Source organism: Papaver somniferum, chromosome 7 (assembly GCF_003573695.1).
Source record: "Papaver somniferum cultivar HN1 chromosome 7, ASM357369v1, whole genome shotgun sequence".
Taxonomy (NCBI): Eukaryota; Viridiplantae; Streptophyta; class Magnoliopsida; order Ranunculales; family Papaveraceae; genus Papaver; species Papaver somniferum.
This window is the reverse complement of record NC_039364.1, coordinates 83,771,601-83,787,754: the sequence shown is the minus strand read 5'-3', so window position 1 is coordinate 83,787,754 and position 16,154 is coordinate 83,771,601. Positions and strand designations below refer to the sequence as shown.

Genomic DNA, 16,154 nt, shown 5'->3' with positions numbered 1-16,154 from the left:
GAAAGCGATAGGTGAATCTTTTCAGTGTTTCGAATAAATGAGGAAAGAGTTTTTTCTAAGCTCATGACCTTCTTATCTGGAGGATTCTAAAACTGTGCACTAGTCTAGAAAGGGTAATAAATAACGTTTTTAAATGACGGATTAGTTATGTGAATACAGATTCACAAACAAATTCCGTCATATAACATAGAAATAGTTGGGTCCACCACTTAACGTGAAAAACCGTCATTCTCAAGTGTGATAATTAGGCCTAGGCTTAATTTACCCCCACAATCCAATGGGATGTACGAGTATGTTTCCATCTAGTTCTTGGTCTTATCGAGCTAAACGGACAAATCTGCACTCTCTTTCCCTGTTACCCATCTCGTTCTTCTTCTCTTTGAACAAAAAAGTTTTTCTCCTCTAATTATTTATCACCAATGGAGCTTAATCACCACCCTCATCTCAATATCAAAACCTTGTATCAGCAGAAATCAAAAGCAAACCCTTTTTCTGTAACCCTAAATCTAGTTTTTTTGATGCATGAAATCATAGGGTTTGAGTAATCGAAAGATGAAAATATGACTTAAGTCAACTCAATGTCAACTACGATTTAGTTTTTACTTGAGATTATTGTTATTTGATTAGATTAGATTTGATTGGTATTGTTTAAATCGATCTCAAGATATAGATTCATCACCAACGACATCAGTAGCATTCCTTGCAGATCTTTGGTATAATTTCCTTTCATATTAAGTTGATTTGATTTTTGTTAGCTAGGATTATTATTGGTATCGGTTAGGACTTCTGAGTTTCCAGTTTTTTATTTTTTATTTTGTGAGAAAATGTTGATTTAGGTTATGTCAATGATTCTGGTGTTGATGCTGGGTTTTTGATATCATGATCAAAGTTAGTAAGAGCTCTTACTGTACATGAAGGGTATGCTAAAATCGAATTAAATTCATCTCTTGTGTACAGGACATCTATGAGAATTATAATCTTTTTAAAAAAACAAGAGAGTATGTGATCTGCATTTCTCGGAAATGGTGGAAAATTTCATTTCTAAGGTAAAGAAGCTTGAAAGTCATTTATATAGGTATAACTTGTGGTATCAACTGTAATAGTGTTGCAAAATGCTAGATGGAGTTTTTAAAATCTTTTCTGGATCTTTTTTTATTTCAGGTGGTGTATATTGTGTTTCGCAGGGATAAAAGGGCGTCGATTTTGTACTCGAGTTTGGATCTTCTCAAGTTCATTCAATCTTTTAGCTGTAATATAACTTATACAATTAATATTACCAGGTTTAGTTAATTTTTTGTGTTTAAACCTGTGAGAGGTGACCGTAACAAACTGCTATGCACGTCCCTATATCTTTTGTGGTAGTTGTAGGTTGGACTTCGAACTGTAGATAGGTTGGTGAAGGGTAGTACAACGTGCTCTGAATGGTTATAATTCATTTCAATTGAAGTCAAGGTAAGCTCTCATTTTCATTCTCGTTTGCTAGAACTTTTTTTTATCATACATTTTGTTGTTAACGTTTTTGATCGGGGAGTTTTACATGTGCCGATTGGTTAATTTTTGGCTAGGCACATCTTTTCTGGAGAAGTTAATGGAGTTGTTGGAAGTGACAGTTATAAAGTGAAAGATGACAGACCTTCGAGAATAAAAGTATAATGTTCATCATATACAGATGATCTTGTATCTTCAACTTACACAAGTGCAGCAACCAACTGCCTGCTCACAAATATTCTTCCAGGTCCTGCAGCCTCATTTTCTATCATTTTAGATTGGTTCTTACTTGTACATTTATACATCCAGATGGTGATTATGTAATTTGTTTTCTTACAGGTTCAAAAGAGTCTGTCTTTAACAACAAATATAGGAGTAGTATAAAGGTTTGTTTCTTCATTAGTTTTTGATGCATCTTAGTTTTAGTACAGCACTTCTCTTCTTTCTATGTCTTTTTCCATTTCTTATAATATAACAATTATAGTTGGCTAATTAAAGATAGTCTGCGCTCCATTTGTTGCCACAAGCAGCAAGGAAAGAATTTGCAACTAATATATACCTTTACCCTGTAATGCAGAGACCTCAACTCCTTTCCTCTAGCTCTATTATCTTAGAATCTCATACGCGTGTATTATTGTTTGATATATGCTTACTTAATGCACAATCTCCTGAGCTATCGTTTTTAATTTTCACCACTTCTTGTAGAGGATTAAATATGTTTGTTGTTCATGCTGCACCATATCTCCGTTATTGCAAACATCTCCCCTGATAATTATAGTGAATGAATGCAAAATTTATTAATTAGAGTTCGTTAGGCTCCTTGAACTCTTCACAAGTTTTAGGGGTTTGGAATATCGCCAGTCATTTATTAATGAATGCAAAACTTGTTGTATTTTGTCTCTTGAATTTGAATTTTACCTGAAATTGTGTTCTTTTTTAGATATTAAATCACCTTCTTGTTGTGGTTCCTGATACCACCCCTGCTTCAATATTACTCATGGGGGGTCACAATTAGTCTTGTCTCCTTACTTTTGGGATTAGTTGATTTTCGAATTGGTTCACATCAGGAAGTATTTATACTAACTTGGTATCTTGTTATACAGGAGAGTGGGTTCCCCGAAAATTCCTGTTACTATTGGTTTTTGAGGAACTTCAGGAAATGAGCACTTGCAAATGCATATGTTGATAGCGCAAAGCCTCCAACCGTTGACGATTTTGACCGCCAAATTGATGAAATTGTGGATGCAAGTGCGATGTTACGCAGTAGAGATGGCGTACTTGGATATTTTTCAGTAGGTTAGGTGGCCAAAAACTTGTGTAAATCTTATAGAAGAGCTACCAAATTAGAGTGGTGAAGCTAGGTAACAGTTTAGTAAATCGAATTCAGTTAAAAAATATCAGTTTCAATATTTGGATGTAATTTCAAATTGCTTATGTTGTTTGATGAATATACATTTACTCTGTAATCTGTATTCAGGTATTTGATGTAATTTTCAGTAATTAATATAAAGTTAAACTCATTTTAAAAATGCAATTGTATATTCAGTGTCAAAAGACTCAAAACGTAGTAAGTTCTCAAATTTAGCTGAATCAAAATATGCTTCTGATTCACCAAATCTGAATACCAAAATCTGAATCAGTTTTCTAGGAAATCACAGATCCCAACCGTTATTATATTTAACAAACAAAAAACGTGATTCTAAATCACAGACTTCATTCGTCACCAGAAATGATAAATTTTGGTCGTCATACTTAATGACATTTTCTGTTTGTTATTTAGAAAAAGTCACACCAAATAAATAACGGTTCGAATAACAGATGAAATCTGTGATAAATCACGTTTTAAACAAACTCCTTCTGTCATTTATAAGCCATTCTGGACTAGTGGTGCTGGTCCTGAAGGATTCTTAGTATAGCCAAAACCTGGGGAAGCATTAGAATTACTAAACTGACTTTGACTATGGCCCTTAGACCACGAAAGGTTCGGATGGTTTCTCCAAAAAGGATTATAGGTTTCTGAATATGGGTCAAACGTTTGACGGTTATCAAATCTAGCGTTATTATAAAGAGCATTGGCTTGCTCTTCATTATTCTGACCTTCCCAAAAAGGCTTCACTCTACCACTAGTGTGACCCACTTCTAAAGATTCTAACCTTTTTGCTATAGAAGAAATTTTTCCATCTGATTAAAAGCCTTGTAGATGGGGAAAAACGATTTGCTGGTTTTTAGGGAATTGAAGAGACGGACGTGTTGCCAAGACTCCTCAACCGAGAAAACTATTCAACCTCACACAGATGCACTGCAAAGGGAGTGCTTAGATTCGAGAGATCAATTTGTAGGACTCCGGCTTAAACCAAGTCAATGGCCGTTCCAGAGTCAATTCGGTCACAAAGAGGGAGATGGGTTGATCTGTAGGAAGGAAGCTGAGAATTGCGTGGGATCAATGATGATCAAGGATTCTGGATGTGTTGAAGGTTTCTGCAAGTTTTCTGTGAACTGTTGAGTTCAAAGTAAGTTCTGGTCGATTGATGGAATTTCTGAGAGTGATGACTCGAAAAATTGTCCTCCTTCAATCATGGATCCGTAGACTTATTTATATTGTTAGAATAAACACATTGATCCCTGCAAGTGTAACGGTTTCTTGAGTGAAAGAGTGGGAAAGTGGGAAATCGTGGTGAAACCAGTTCCAGGTCGTGCGAAGACTTGGTTAACCGTCCACCCACTACTTTGCTAACTCCTTCAATCATTTGCACGACTTACTCACATTTCTCATCGTGGATGAATCCACGTGCCGTAGGATGCCAGACCAAAACCCTAATTGATATCCCCCCATGAGACATGATTGATGTCTCATGATTTGTGAAGTTTGCAAGGCAGGCGTGTATTAATTAGTCAGTTGTTGACTGATTAGACAGTGAGTCTAAGTTTTTTTAATTAAGCATTAGTGACGAATGCTCAGTGATTCATGGATTGAACATACGTGTTCTTATATTGATATTGCTCGTCTGAGCAAATACTGTTAAATTCGAGCAACTGAGCAAGTATTGCTCGATCCGACGAATTACTGAATATTGATAGTTGGATCAATATTCGAGCAACTGAGCAAGTATTGCTCAATTCGACGGATCACTGAATATTGATAAATTACTGAATATTGATATTTGGATCAATATTCGAGTAACTGAGCAAGTATTGCTCAATTCGACGGATTATTTATTGGTAACGTGACCCAATAAAATATTAATTAAAATATTGGTAGACTACCAAATATTATATGATTTAATCCAGATGTTTATTGTTGAATCAACATAAATTTATTAGTGTTTGAATCTTGCTCAGAATGATGATTTGTGGAGCGTTTATTCGAAACCCTAATTTTTGATCAATTGTTCGTCAATTGATGCATTGCTGAAAATAGGTCAAGAGTGATGGAGGCACCGACCACATGGGATGATGAACGTCCATGTGGCTCCCAAGTGAGCATGCACCAGGGTCCTTAGTTGGCCAGTTGGTGAAAGAATGATGATTAAATGCCAGTTTCATCATTTATTGAAATAGTGCTCGATTGAGCATTAGGGGATAAAACCTAATTATGGTAAAGTGAGGGACCAACCAAGAGGGCATGATACCGGCCCTTGATGGTCGTGGGACCAGATGATGGTCGTTTGAGCAAACTCCAAGATGGTTGGAAAGCGTTTGGACATAATATGAGCAATTGCGCAAATTAGGTCAAAATCGTGAAAACGTGTGGGACCGGCTCCTTGCAAGCCTTAGGGCCGCCCTTGGTAGGTCAAGGGAGCATGCCCGTGTCACCATAATGTCCGTGTCTCAGTCCTGAGAGCTTCGATATTTTCTGGTGTGCGTTTGAGCAATATGTTGAATTTTCAGAAGAGTTTGATATTTGACTGAAATTCTTGATTTTACTCGAATGAACAAAGTAGAACTTTGCTCGTTTCATCAATTTTTGAGAATATTAAAATAATGATATTTTAATGTTTTTCATGAATATCCTAGTCGGTCATGTGACCATTTGACTTTTTGGCTTTTTCATGGTTTGAGCAATATTTGAGAAAATATGAAGAAACCATAATTTTTGCTCAAACTGAGGAGTTTCATGAGATGAGGGAAATAATAATTATGAAAGACTAGGGATTGTAAGGTGTGGGATCGACCACGGCTAGTGCATGGACGGCCGACCAGGTAGCCTGGTCCCGCAACACCTTTCCCTATTTTTTATTATTTTTCATGAAACCGTGAAAATATGGAGAAACCATGAGTTTTGCTCAAACAAGGAAAATTGCTAGAATGAAGGAGTTTTCATGAGTTAATGAAAATAATAAAATAATTTAAAATAAAGAAAAAAGGCGTGGGGGACCGGCCACGACGGCATGACCGGTCGGTGGGCCCGGTCCCTTAGGCGCCACTTTTATTATTTTAATATTATTTTCTCTCTCCTATTTTGTGTAGGATTCCTCGTTTGTCCATATTTTCAAATGTTCGTTCATGCATTCGAGTGCTCGGTCGTGCATCATTGTCGAGTATACTTGCACCGTTTTCTTGGGGCTTACTCAGTGATGGTCCAGATGCCCGGTTATTGAGTATTTATTACTAATTTATGAAATTCAGTAGAGAATGGTTCATGAAACTGAGTAATAAAGGTGAGTAGGTATTATTATCAATCCATAGGATCAGTCGTGGATTCGACCATGGTTTCGGAATAATAAAATGAGTATTTCCATTCTATGGGATTGTGGATTCGACCATAGAATCGGAGTAATAAAATTATCTATTACCATTCCATGAGATCGGCCGTGGATTCGATCTAATGAGATAAGATAATTATTTATTACCATTCCATGGGATCGGTCGTGGATTCGACCATGGAATCGGAGCAATGAGATAAAATAGATTATCTTCTAGGAATTCAGTGGTGAATGTCACGGTAGAATTAATCTATTGTAGAAGGGATATTATCCAGTTAAAGCGTCATACCCATTCTGAAAAGTGCATAGCCAGGGAACAACGAGTGTTGCTGACGTCCTGAAGGCGTTTTTCCCTCTCAACAATTATGTATGGAGAACCGCCTGAATCTATACACGGTCTCTCTACATAGTCAGGGAACAATGAGTGTCACCGACGTCCTGAAGGCGTTTTCCCCTCTCAACTAACAATTATGTAGGAGGGCCGCCCAATCATTCTTCTATGTAGAGGTGGGTCTCTCTATGTAGTCAGGGAACAACGAGTATCACCGACGTCCTGAAGGCGTTGAGCTCTCAATCATACGGAGAACCGCCCAATTATGTTATTCTACATAGAGGTCATGATGAAATGAGCAGCATCGAACGCTCCGGGGAGGCCTTTCGAGTGACATATGCATCATGGATCGTAAAATATGAATCGTCACATGTGAAGTCGTTTCAGAAACATGCAGTATCATGATTTTATGATTTTGACCTTTGTTGAAAATCCACCATCAACATTAAGTCCCCTGCTTAGTGAGGGACAGTCATGTTCCGCGGTAAGCATTAGATGGTGATTTTCAGTCGACGAGATCAGTGGTTGAACTCAGTTAGACAAAGGTGTTTTCAGAATCCCCAATTTGCTTCAATGGTATTATGTACGAGCAAATGTTCAGGTGAGGACCTTGATAGTATGATAGAGTGTCATCCCGTGAATACGGAGAGATGAAGCACTGCTGATTTGGACGTCCGGAAGCTCAGTTCTGGTCGGTTTAGGAATTATGGGCCCGAGCCCAAAAAAGGAAATCCTTATTTATTAGGTTTTTGGAAATAAAATTGATATAAAAGGGAAGAGAACCTAAAAAAAATTTTCTCCTAGCTGACCGACCACCCCCTCCTTGATTTCTCCACGAGCAGAAATTTGTTTGTTTTTTTTTATTGTCCGCCGGAGCTCCAGTCGTCGCCGACGTTCCACCCACCGCCGACCAACTTCCGGCGCCCGTTGACAGGTAAGTTTTTTTTTTATTGTATGTTTTGTTATTCATGAGTTGTTTGAAAACAAAAAATCCATAAGTATTCATGCATGTGTAGGTTTTATGAAGATTTTGTTTTTAGAAAGATATATATGCCCGTTCGTTCGTTAGTTTAAGAAGCGAGCAGTAATCTCTAATATGAAAGAGATACATAAACTCTTGAATAGACATGGTCTAGTTGCAGTAGAGAAAATTTTGTTTATGAGGTTTCATGAAAACCAAAATTTATTTTCAAAGCATGAACTTTCACAAATACTTTTAAGAACGTACATTTGTTCGTAGCTAAAGTAATAAACAATAATCCCTAGAGTAAGAGAGATTTTGAAAAGACCTGCACCTCATGATAATTTTTTTGTGAACTTTCAAAATTTTATTTGGAATATGTGGACCTTTACGAAGATAGAACAGACCCTCGTTTTGTATACAAATGCTCGTTTGAGCAAAAGAAAGATTTTTTTTTATTAACTCACGTAAAAAGAAAAAAAATATCTTTTTTTTTTAAATATACGTGAGTTTTTTTTTAATTTAAAAATAAAAATAATTTTGTTAAGAGAACCAAAATTCGATATTTGAGTAATTGTTGAAAGAAAACAATATTTTCATGAATTCGTAGTGTGTGTATGAGTTTGATGTTTTATAGTGTATGTACACATGTAAAAGATCAGCGAATGTTCATATGAAAGGCTATGTGAATTATTCATAGCTTCGTAAAAAGTCAGGTGTTTGACTTTTGAATGATGAATTTTACTCGTCTTCGCAGGTTTGAAGAACTGAGCAAGTTTTTTGAAAGTTTTACGTTATTATCACTAAGTTCGTGAAATCGTAAATAAGTAATAATTAAGGATTACCATTTTTAGACGCTGATGTGAGCATCATAATTGTTCTGTTGCTTTTAATTCCATTGTTTATAAAATTCATGTATGGATGACTGATTCCCGTGATAGCGCTTCTGAAGATGATGTTTCCAGAGAGGAAACTTCCAGAGAGGATGTTTCTACAGACGCGTCTTCCAGAGATGATGATTCCGGGACTTCCAAGGAGAAAGAGGAAGCTCTTATAACCAAGAACATCCCAAATACTGATGATGAATTCTTCGTGTTTCTGTATAAACCTGAAAAGCGTCCCTCAGGTTCCTCGTTTCGGCTGCTCATAAATCCCAGGAGTACTACTCAGTACAAGTTAATATCTCCTCAAGCAATAGTTAGGTTCTGTTTGAATGGGAAACACTATTTGGGTTCACATGTGGAACTTAAACTTTCTCAAAGGCCTCTGGCACATTTCTCTAGATGGGGAAGGCATATGTTGGGTCATAGCCGTGTAAGGACCATGTTGGATCGTGCACAGGTGACACGAGCTATTCAAGCTGCTGGGGATTTAGTCATTCATCATGAAATACCAGGTATGGTGGCTTTACTTGCTCGCTGGTGCGTTCCTACTCATACTTTCATATGCAGATGGGGAGAATTCACCGTCACTTTAGAAGATGTAGTCGTTTTGTTGCATCTCCCAATTACTGGAAATTTTCCTGACGAGCTCTCAGCAGAGGAGAATGTGGTATTTGACGTGTTGGAAACTACAATGCATGAATTCAACAAGTCACCCAAAACCTGTTATGCTCAATGGTTGAAACACTGGTGGCCGAGAGATGAGGTTCCTAAAGAACCTGTTGATGGTACCTTAACCATCGCTGCTTTCTTATGTTTGTGGCTCTCCAGAGACGTTCTCGAAGATAGTGGACATTTGTTGAAGCCATTTGTGATTCCTTTTGCCATACGAATGGCTAAAGGTGAGAAAATTCCTATAGGCAGTCTGTTTTTGGGTTCACTGTTTTCCAATTTAGACTCCTTAGTCATAGACTCCAGTGTCTCCAACGGCTTCATGAAGATTGAAACATATGCTAATACTATGTTCCTCCAAGCTTTGATGTGGGAGCATTTTGAGAAGTATGCGTCGATTCCTCGTAGTGTCTTGCAAGGACCAAATGTCGACACTCGTCATGCTTTCCTTGAAAAAGATAATGCCAGGATTATGCGTTGGTCCACAAAGCAACCACAACATAAGATACACCTCACCAGCGTTTTAGACATCGAGTCTGAGTTTGATTTTCGCCCCTGGGTGTCGGTTCCTCCGCTTTTCTCGCAATTGATCACTTTCAATACCGCTGAAGGAAATGTCATATTGAAGTCTGGTACCAGTTTGAGTGATGGAGAGAAATCTTTTATACTTAGTTGCACTCCTGGCTATTTAATGTCGGTAATGCACGGAAAGTTCCGATGGAAGAATATAACATTGACAGAGCATCTCGACAAATAGGTCTCGGCCAGTGTTCCCCGGGTCATCGAATAAATAAGCCATCAGTATCTGAAGGCTCATTTGGATTGCACACATGTGGAAGAAAATGATTATTTGTTTCCTTGCTCTGACCGAGATACTTATGCAACTCCGGGTTATGTAGACTTCTGGCGTCAGCAACTTGAGCGCTTATAAGTTTGTGATGGATGTTAAGCCTCTGGTACGAGAGTTTCCTCCTGCTGATCTGATCTCTGATCGACCAAGGTTGAAATACCTTTCTAGTGGTGATAAGAGGAAGACGCCTCCAGAATGTTCACATATAAGCATCTTTCTTACGATTTTAGTAAAGACATGATGATTGCACCTTAATTGTTTTATTAACTTTATTGTAGGATGGTTGTGTTGTGAGGTATCGGATTCATGTAGACTTCTCAGAAGTGCAAGAAAGTCCCCAGGGTGGAGAAAACAGAAGTAGGACGAGTTATAGGATGATACCGAATAATGTGCAGTCCCCAGCCGCTTCTTTGGTAAGTTGTTGATATTCTTTCTTCCATGACATTTCCTTGTACGCATAATTAGGATAATGAAAACAATGTTTGTTTCCATTCCAGAATTTTTCTCCATTAAGTATTGACGGTCTCCGTTTTACTCAGTCACAACTCACGAATCCAGCGATGCAGATGAAGTTGATGTAAGTATTCCTTCGTATAATTAATCATGATACTTCTTGAATAAAATAATAATGATTGTTGTGGAAATACCCAGGAGTAAATTGTTGTCGAAAACCAACATGGTCAGGTTGTTCATTCGTCTTTGAATGGTGGTGAGAAAGAGAACTTTCAAGAATCGGTACTGAATGATGATAACGGTGCTTCCAATGTTGGTGTCAACCACATTAATCCTTCGAATTTCTTGGAGACACCTCAAGTAAGTGTCCATTTTGTATTCTATTCATATAAGTATAATATTGCTGATAAAACCTTTAGCAAAATACGTCATCAGAAAATTCAGAATTCAGCGTTTTAGCAAAAATACCATAAAACCTTCATCCGATGTCAGATTTTCACGATCTACCCATGTATACTTATTCCCAGGAAATTTACAAGATTTTGAAAAGAAGCTTTTTAAGTTTTGAGAACGTTTAGGGGTCGAAACCGGCGAAACAGTAAACTTCCAAGAGACCTTCAGAAATTTTTCAGATGGCATGTAGTCCAATATTTTGGCCACAACTCTTTACTCGTTTATCCAATTTATGTGAAATTTTGATATGTTGTAGAAAACATACATACGAAGATAATGGTATATTACTAAACTTTAGATTCCTTATCAATTTCTCCCAGTTCGTCGTCTTATACAGGGAAGTATAAAATCTCTTCAGACGAGCTTGTTGAAAAACGTTTTCTATGACTTCCACACTATTTGATCATGTCTTGGATGTATAATAAAGAACTTATATAGTTTTAGTTCACTTACACGCTGGATTTTATGATTGCCTTTGGTTTACATGCTTGAATTTCTCTAATCTCATGTAATCTTCACATTAGATGCCGAATGGCGAAGTTGGGAATAATGGAACCAATGATGCTGATTTGAAAAATACAGAGAATCAAAGTGGTGGCGTCACCATCTCTGCACCTCAGGGTCATGAAAAAATTGCTACTGAAGTTGTTGAGGAGACCGAGACTTCAGTCGTTGTTACTTCAGTGATGGAAGAAACTGAGCCGAGAGTGGAGGAGACTGTTCTAGAGGAAGATGTTTCCATGACCGTGGAAGTTGCTCCAATGATTGAGAACCGTATAATAGTGCACGAATACCCTAATGCAGGGATTGTTTGTGATCCTCCATTCGGTAAATCACTCTCATACCATACATCAGTTGGTGGATTTAGCGTTCCCATAGGGTATGCTGCCATGTATGAGAAGTTGTGGGAGATGTATGGTCACATTGTCGTCGAAAGAGATCCCAATCTCAGTTACTTCTTGACGATGCAAGTAGGAACTATATTGCGTGTTATTGATGATATATAGACCAGGGCTAGAAGCATTATTACTCAAGATGTACTATTTGATTGGGAGTACAACTTGAAGAAATCTGAAGAACTCGGCTTTAACTTGAAGTGGCTTCGTCGGAAAATCAACACCATCAAGGATGCAGTAGAGAACAATATACCTTTTATCAGTGATGCTGTGGTGGAGAAAATGGCTAAGATTGCTGAATTGACTGAAAAGCTGGAGTTGGAGAAAGCGGCTTTGCAAGTCTTGGAGAATGCTGAGAAGCAAAAATCTTACTTTGACGGCTTCATTTAGTTTTCCTTTCCATAATTTCTTGAACCTTGAACTTCTGAGAGATGTGAGGTTTTACTTTGGTTTTGATTTTTTGATTGGTTTTGGATAAGTGAACGATTGAGGATTTTCTTTTGGATTTTGGGTTTGATAGAGATTTTTCTTTAAATAAAAGAACTTTGATAAATTGCTGAATTTAAATACTGGATGCAAGTATTGCAAATGTTTTGGAGGAATTGAAAGTACAGGTAAAAGAAAATCCTAAGATACAAACGTCAAAGCCTTGAGCGTTTTCCTTGGACATAAAACACCCAATGTTGAATGCTTCAGGCATCAAAAGTTTTGAGCCAATTTTCATGAATCACTGCTACACTCGTCTTTCCCTTCATGTCATACAATTTTTAGTATCCTTCAACTGCTGACTTAGCAATCATAAAAGGCCCTTCCCAGTTAGAGCTCTTTGTGGAATGAAGATTACGTTTTGTTGCCTTAAGAACTAGGTCCCCTTCATGAAACTTGTTTGGCTTGGTTGCTCGTTCCATGAATATCTTCTGCTGGTTCAGAATTCCTCGTATAGTGGGATTCCATGTCGGTGGAGCTTTCCAATACTGCGTCACATGTGGACACTCATTCAAGGGAGAGTACCTAGGATATTGATTATCTTGCTCGGTCATTATTCTAGCAATGACCGTGTTAGTAAGACGCTGAATTCGGAGAGGCTCTACGTCCATCCACTTGGTGAAATATTGCTTAGGCGAGACTAACCACTCATAACGTTTGGTGATAGTTGGTGTTGAGTAAAATTGAGTCCCCGGACAAAGGTAGCATATTTGAAAGTTGATAATATGGATGCATGAGGGGGAATAAGACTTTCCTGAGTGCGGAATCTTCTGACGAATTCATGTGCGCTCTCTTCAGGTTTTTGTGTAAGTACTATCAAGGCTTGGAATTTTTCTAGATGCTCGAATGGTGGAGTGTCCTCTATTTCTTCTGAGTCGGAGCTTTCCTCTGAGTCGGAGTTTTCTTCAACAGAGAAATGTGCAATTGAATATGTTGGAATTACCTTTTCAACATGAATTCATCTTCATCCAAGGATCATATCATATCATATCATATCATGGGTCCTCCCTAATTATGTAAAATTTGGTTTCTGCCCAAGTCGAGCCAGTTTTCATCTTGCGAATGATGTAACCATAAGCATCTCTAGAGACTCCTTCATGGTCTCTGATTGTAACGGGAGCATGAGTGGCTTCTTGTCGAGTGATGCCTGCAGCTCTAAGAGTTTTCAATGGGATGATATTGACAGTAGTACCAACATCGACCAGTGCTCGCTTGAATTCATTTACTTTCAGGTACACTATGGTGAGAAGTCCACAGTCATACATCTCTTTGTCAGTGACTGGAAGATCAAGGTGTGTTTCTGGGATTGACTGTCGTTTCCCGAACACTATATGGTTCAGATCCGAAAACATGTCCATCCTTTGAGCCTTTGACAAATACAGCAATCCGCAGGCATGCTCGATCAATGATTGAAATGCTTCTTTGACTGGTGGTTCCGATAACGTAAAGGTTCGAATTGGGAGAGGATTCTTGTGTACTCCTTCAGTCCCCAGTTCTCCTGAATCGGCCTTTTCCTTGAATATGCGTTTCAGAGTTATGCAATAACTGGTCGGATGACTGACATACCTATGAAAGCGGCAGTAACGCGGATTCTCCACTTCCTCGTATATCGGCTCTCTCTTGACGGGAGGTAAGTTGATTGCACCATCTTGGATCCAGACTTCCAGTAACTCGATCACCTCTTCAATAGGAAAAGGAAAATCCGGTACTTCCTGATCATTCTGCTGACGTTGAGACGGCGCTTGTGCGTTTCGAGTTTGGTTGTCCTTCCTTGGTGCTTTCGTAGACGTTGGAGGAGCATTCTTATGTTGTTGCTCATCAGCTTTCCTTTTGCTCCCTTCGGAAACATTCATGGAAGGTTGAACATTGTATTGTTTGTTGATCAGGCGCCTGGTGTTGGTTTTTTGTTCCACCTCGGTTTTGATGATTTTTTTCTTTCCAGTAAGGCTGGAGCAGTAGTTTCCGATCGCTTGGCCGCTTCGTGAAGTTCTGAAAAGGTTTGGAATCAGATATTTTCTAGCAAAGCTCTATAAACCAGGATCATCCCGTTGATGCATAAGTCCACCAATTGTTGTTCGGTAATATTAGGGTCGTGACAATCCAAAGCTTTGGTTCTGAACCTCTTCACATATTCATTCGGATGTTCAGTACTCTTCTTATCCATCCTTCCTAAGTCAGAAAGAGTAACCTTCTTAGAGACGAAGAAGTATTTCCTGTAAAAGGCGTTAACCATTGCTCCCCAGCTAGCGATGGTCCCAGGTGCAATGTTGTTGTACCAGGTATATGCTCGTCCTGTCAGAGTTTTTGAGAATTCTTTCAGACAAACAACATGGTTGTGTTCGTGCTCTCCTAGTGCCTCAAGGAATCGAGAAACGTGTTCCCGAGCGTTCCCAGTTCCGTTGTACAGTGTGAACGTTGGAGAAGTATATCATTTTGGGAGAGGGATTCTTTGTGTAGCGGCAAGATATGGCGGTTGATGACGATGGATAGATGGTGCCTTGTATTTTCCTCGAGCTTCCATGAAGCGCTCCATATCTTCATGAGTGATAAAACCCGCAGACTCCTTCTCTGGTGGATTCTCTGCAGCTTTGCAGGCTTCATCATCATCCACCACATGGATTGGTGAAATTTCAGGATCTGTTTCTTTGGCTTTTCCTTTCTCCGACCCTTCCTTAGTTTTCTCTGATATTTTGTAGGTAAGAGTTTTAAGATAATTGCATAGTTCTTTCTGAGTATTGGCCGTATTAGTTTGATTTTTAGTGAGAACTTCTTGAACCTTCATGAGATCAGCTATGGTGGGCGGATTTTCTCTGAGTTCTTCGGGATGCCGTCCTAAGAGAGGATTGTTTCCAATGTTGGTTTGAGAAGGAGGAGTAGTATTACCAGTGTCGTTATTGGGAGCAGGTGCAGTTTCTGGGGTACCACCAGTATTGCTAATGCTAGCATCATTTGTGTTTGTAACTAACCCAGACCTAAGACCATCCATTTTGTGAAAGTTGAGATTGCAACCGAGAGATTAATCTCCTATTGTGGTCGCCAATCTGGGAAAAAAAGATTTGATGGTTTTTTATGGAATTGAAGAGACGGACGTGTTGCCGAGACTCCTCAACCGAGAAAATTGTTCAACCTCACATAGATGCACTGCAAAGGGAACACTTAGATTCCAGAGATCAATCTGTAGGACTCCGGCCTAAACCAAGTCAATGGTCGTTCCAGAGTCAATTCGGTCACAAAGAGGGAGATGGGTTGATCTGTAGGAGGGAAGCTGAGAATTGTGTGGGATCAATGATGATCAAAGATTTTGGATGTGTTGAAGGTTGCTGCAAGTTTTCTGTGAACTGTTGAGTTCAAAGTAAGTTCTGGTTGATTGATGGAATTTCTGAGAGTTATGACTCGAAAAATTGACCTCCTTCAATCATGGATCCAGAGACTTATTTATATTGTCAGAATAAACACATTGATCCCTGCAAGTGTGACATTTTCTTGAGTGGAAGAGTGAGAAAGTGGGAAATCGTGGTGAAACCAGTTCCAGGTCGTGCGGAGACTTGGTTAACCGTCCACCCACTACATTGCTAACTCCTTCAACCGTTTGCACGACTTACTCACATTTCTCATCGTGGATGAATCCGCGTGCCGTAGGCCGCAAGACCAAAACCCTAAAGGTGAAACTGAGTAATAAAGGTGAGTAGTTATTTATTATCAATCCATGGCAAAGTAGTGGAGAATGGTTCATGAAACTGACTTTTATGAAATTCAGTGGAGAATGGTTCATGAAACTGGGTAATAAATATGAGTAGTTATTTATTACCAATCCATAGCATGAGCCGTGGATTCGACCATGGATTCGGAATAATAAAATGAGTATTACCATTCTATGGGATTGTGGATTCGACCATAGAATCGAAGTAATAAAATTATTTATTACCATTCCATGAGATCAGCAGTGGATTCGATCATGAAATCGGAATAATGAGATAAAA

General features: G+C 38.6%; 1 long non-coding RNA gene across 2 annotated transcripts; it reads left to right on the top strand.

Moving 5' to 3' along the window:
• Nucleotides 1-273: 273 nt before the first annotated feature.
• LOC113297783 lies at nucleotides 274-3,017 on the top strand. 2 transcript variants are annotated; one of them, XR_003333717.1, is made up of 7 exons: nucleotides 274-713; nucleotides 958-1,046; nucleotides 1,162-1,249; nucleotides 1,363-1,452; nucleotides 1,566-1,735; nucleotides 1,828-1,874; nucleotides 2,592-3,017. It is a non-coding gene; the product is annotated as an uncharacterized LOC113297783 (long non-coding RNA). The 2 variants fall into 2 exon arrangements; XR_003333716.1 differs by having other exon boundaries at nucleotides 275-713; nucleotides 1,162-1,452.
• Nucleotides 3,018-16,154: the final 13,137 nt, after the last annotated feature.